We start from the raw sequence: 5,341 nt of genomic DNA, 5'->3' as shown, positions 1-5,341 counted from the left end.
ATGCATATATACGAGAACCTTTTCCTGAAGAGAAGCTCGAACCCCTAGAATGGTCTCAAATTTTGGCTACATTGGATGTATGCGTCAATGAAGTCACTCCCACCAAATTTTGTGATGAGAATGGCTACGATATCATACCATACTACATGTTGAGCAAAAAATTTGGAGGAGGATGAGAACGATGGAGATACTGAGAATATGAGGATCAATAAAACATAAATGAAACTTGAGCTTAAAATAGTGGGATATGTGGACATGCCCACTAAAGAAATCAAGCAGGAGGGAGAAGAATTTTATGATTCTTCTCATCAAAGTGAAAACAAGGATAACGCGGATGACGAGAAGTCGGAAAATACAGAAGGAGATGACAATCAAGATCAATACAATGACGTATTCTACAATTTCCCAAACCAAAGTGAGAGACGCCAAAAAAGATACAAGAGTAAACGACACCATATCAGTCCACCAACCAAGCTGAGACCCATGCCGAAGTTTAAGGGTAAGACACATTTCCTTATGAACATTCATGTTGTTGATTGTGCTAAGGATAAAGTGTCAGGATTATTTTTTTAAGGTTGTTGAAGACTTAGGATTTAAGTCCATACTGTTGAAACCTAAGAAAACCAACAAAGCAAAAAAAAGAGTTGCAACAGAAAAACTGAATGTCTGTGGTAGTCGAATTATGACGAAAATTGAACGGAAAACGAGATACAATGAGTTGAAACAAAAAATTAAAAATGTATGGACAACTGAAATGGAACGTAGCGATGGAACGAACGCTAGTGATGGGAGTAAAAAGATAGATGTACCTCCTCACTATTGTAAGTACACCATTCAGGAAAGAAGATTGGTGGTTCAACAACCAATGAGGGAGCCTAAATCAAACGAGTCCTAACATGGGCCAGAGACCGCCAAGAAAATAGACTTAGCAGAGCGATGAGAAAATCCTTGACCTGCTTACATTGCCACAGATCTAGGTCGAGAAGAAGAGGACTTACTGATCAAAACACTTAAGGAATTTCGAGATGTATTTGCATGGTCGTACAAAGATTTGAAGGGAGTGGATCCTAACATTTGTGAACATTCAATCCCTCTGAAGTCGGATGCAAAGCCAAGCAAACAACGTCCATACACGTATAATGAGACATTCTCCAAAAGGATAAAAGAGGATATAGACAAACTTATGGAGGCTGAGTTTATTTATGAGATAGAGCACACGGACTGGGTGTCCCCGATAGTGGTGGTACCCAAGAAAAACGGGAAATTATGAGTGTGTGTGAATCTCAAGAAGGTAAATGCAGCAACGATAAGGGACAACTACCCTCTTCCTATCACTGAACACGTCCTGGAATGAGTAGCAGGCAAGCAAGCCTATAGCTTTATGGACGGATTCTTTGGTTATAACCAATTGGGGGTCAAACTAGAAGAGCAATACAAAACAGCGTTTGCAACAGAATGGGGCATATATGCATTTAGGGTAATGCCATTTGGCTTGACCAATGCTCCAGCCACATTTCAGAGATTAATGAGACGCGCTTTTAAAGAATACTTGCAAAAATTCTTGGACATTTACATGGACGACTTGTGTGTCTATTCTCTATTGAGAGAAGACCATATAGATCATCTTAGAAAGGTATTCGAAAAATGCAGAACGTATAGGATTTTCCTCAACCCAGAAAAATGTGTATTCATGGTACGACAAGGTAAAATCTTAGGCCACATAGTGTCGGCTAATGGAATTACCACTGATGAAGACAAGGTAAATGTGATCATAGAATTTCCAAGACCAAACACTGTACGAGAGGTACAATCATTTATGGGACATTGTGGATACTACCGACGTTTTATCTACATGTACGCTGTAATAGCAAAACCCTTGTATAGTCTAATCACGCTCTTCATTTGGACCAATGAATGTGAGGAGTCATTCCAAAAACTAAAAGAAGCACTGGTATCTGCACCAATTCTAAAAGCACCAGATTGGTCAAAGATCTTCCATGTACATGTAGATGCTTCGGCATTTGCAATAGCTATATATTAGCACAACCAGATGAGGGTAAGACGGATTTTCCAATCAGTTATGCTAGTAGACAACTCAACAGTGCAGAAAAGAATTATACTACCACTGAAAGAGAAGGATTAGGTATGATATATGCGGTAAAAAAATTTGGCATTACTTACTCGCTAACAAATTCACATTCTTTGTGGATCATCAGGCACTCTTGTACTTAGTAAACAAACCTTGTAACACTGGACTAATTGTAAGATGGTTCATTGTGTTGCTAGAGTTTGATTTTACGGTAGAAGTTAAGAAAGGAAAAACTCATCAAAGAGCAGACCACCTTTCTCTATTACTACATGGCAAAAAAGCTACCGGGGTAGATGATGATCTCCCAGACGCATACCTGTTTAATATAGAGATGGTACCGAAATGGTCAAAGAAAATTATTCCGTTGCTGACATATGGAATGAATCTTGACGACAAACACACAGTGGAAGACGTTAGAAAAGCACGAAATTACACAATGCTTGCGGGAAGAATGTACCATCATGGAAACGATGGGATTCTAAGGTTGCGTATAGGCCCAGAGGAGTACGAAGCGTATCTAAAGGAGGCCCATACACAAACACGGGGATTCCATAGAGGAAATCAAATGATGTATGAACAATTAAGAAGACTTGGAGTGTATTGGCCAAGAATGGCAGACGATGTAGCTAATTACATTAAAAAATGCGACTTTTGCACATCCAATACCACTGTGGATTATGCCACATTATACCAAGTGACAGTAGCACCCGTATGGAGTCATGCTATTGTGGAATATTTGACTAATAAGGAGCTGCCAGGAGATTGGTCTAAAGCTAGACAAAAGGCTTTACAAATCGAGGCAAATAGGTATACCCTCATCAGTGACCAATTGTATAAAAGAGGAACTGATGACCAGCTGAGATTAGTTCCTCATGAAAATGACTACTTTCCATTGTTGGAATAAGCTCATGTAGGCATAGCAGGAGGTCATTTTTCAGCAGAGAGAACCGTAAAAATCATTATGGTTGCAGGTATATGGTGGCTGACCATGATTCAAGATGCAGCAGAATTCGTGAAAAGGTGTGATGAATGTCAACGCACTAAGGTACCAGTTAAAAGAGACGAAATGCCTTTAAGACCAATGATGAGTGATCGAGCATTCGCTAAATGGGGATTGGACTTTGTTGGTCCTATCACTCCACCAGCGTATCGTTCACAAGCACAATATATCATAGTGGCCACGGATTACATGACCAAATGTGTGGAAGCAAAAGCCACAACAAAATCAGATGCTAGAACCACGACACAATTCTTATATGAATACGTGTTTACACGTTATGGCCTTCCAATCGAGCTGGTGAGTGATAGAGGGACACACTTTGTAAATGAAGTTATCCAACATCTCTTAAATGAGTTTATGGTAATTCATCGCAAATCTGCACCCTATCATCCACAAGCCAATGGCCAAGCGGAAGCGACCAACAAAATATTGTGCACAGTTCTTACGAAACTAGTTAGTGAAACAAGAACAGATTGGGATCGGATGCTCTATTCGGCATTGTGGGCTTATCGAGTTGCATATAAAACAACACTCAATGCTACACCATTTAATATGGTATATGGGTTAAATGCAATATTGCCTATTGACTTTCTGATCCCCACACTAAGGGTAGCCACACAATTGGACTGGACGGGGCATGAACTTTCAGAACGGTTAGAGGACCTTGAAAAGTTAGATGAGTTACAACTCAATGCTGTAGCGGCCATATATGCAAAAAAAAGACAACAGAAAGAGTTTTTTGACAAACATGTCAAGAACAAGGACTTTAAAACGGGCGACTATGTCTTAGTATACACCCTTAAACAGTATGCCAAAAAGCTAAAGAAAATGGGAATGGGGCCTTATTTGATCCAAGAAATATCGTCCAGCGGAGAAGTAAAACCGTCGACACTAGATGGAAAAGAAATGCCGAACTGGATTAGTGGGTGTCGTTTAAAAAAATATCATCTACCTTCAACACCGAAAATGTTGTTTCAACTGCATTATGGAAAAACCTATAGACAGGAACAACAAAGAATTCAGGACCAAGCACAACAAGAAGCAAAGGAACGGATTGCTAAACGAAAGAAGTTTCTCAGGACAATAAACATGGTCACCCGAATGATGACTGACGAATATCCTCTTTCAACGTCCCAAACAATCGAAGCGGATATACAAAGCGACAAATTAGAAAAGACCATGACAGACCTTAGGGCTCATGACGATAGCATCATTGACGACTTGGAAGATACGTGGTGTAGTCCTTACATAAAATCTTTTGCAGGCACAAAACAAGTTGAAATCTATGCATTGCTTGACAAGTCTGGAGCAAAAATGAGTGCCATCAGCTTTGAGCTCTTTCAGAAACTTGGACCAATGAGGACGATCCCAGAGATACACCGGTTGAAAGTAGCATCGGGTGATGAGGTGACCACGTTGTGGTCTATTATAATACCAATCACAGTGCAGGCACACCCGTACACTACAAAATTTCATGTACTTCCACCAAGTAGATCAGCAACGCCGTGTATCTTAGCAGTGTCATGGATGAAAGCTAACAGGGTATTCATTGATTTGGATACTAATGAAGCACTGTTCAGAAATGAAAATTTTTCAGAACCCTTCTTATCATATAACCAATACATGTCAAGGAGGAAAAAAAAGTCAATAAAACCGCAAAGATCTGCCCAACAACAAACAGAGTTTACAAGTCCAGCAAAGTCTTATCAAAAATCACAAACCATGCAGGGAACCAGGCAAGGTTGGGTACGGCGTACATCAAAAGAGGAAATACAAAGTTTGGATAAAACACGACAGCCTAATTCCTATAAAAAAGAGGTCAGAAGAAAAGACAAAACACCGAAAGCCAGCAAAACTTCAAAGAACCATAGTCAATCTGTCGAATACGCAACGGACTATATTGGTATGGCGGCCAAAATTGCCAATTCAAAACGGGCCAACAACACAAGAAGGGAGGCCAAAGATGACAATCGAGCAGTTATCTACAACTGTCAAGGTCAAGCCACATCATGCAAACACCACGAGGAAACAAACAGAATCAACCAAAAAAACTACAAGGATCTTTAAGACCCAAGTCATCAAAGCAGAAAGAAACAATGTTCCACCAGAAAATGCAACAAAATATACGACAATATCGACTTCAAAGGATCCACATACACCAATTCTAAACCAGTGGAAAAAAATCAAACAAAGGGCGGCAGATTTACAACTTCTCCTTGCAAAGAAAATCTTCCAGCCAACTCAAGCTACCA

This window comes from Adiantum capillus-veneris, chromosome 27 (genome assembly GCF_014529385.1).
Source record: "Adiantum capillus-veneris isolate H3 chromosome 27, ASM1452938v2, whole genome shotgun sequence".
NCBI classification, from domain to species: Eukaryota; Viridiplantae; Streptophyta; class Polypodiopsida; order Polypodiales; family Pteridaceae; genus Adiantum; species Adiantum capillus-veneris.
Note: the sequence above shows the minus strand (reverse complement) of the source record.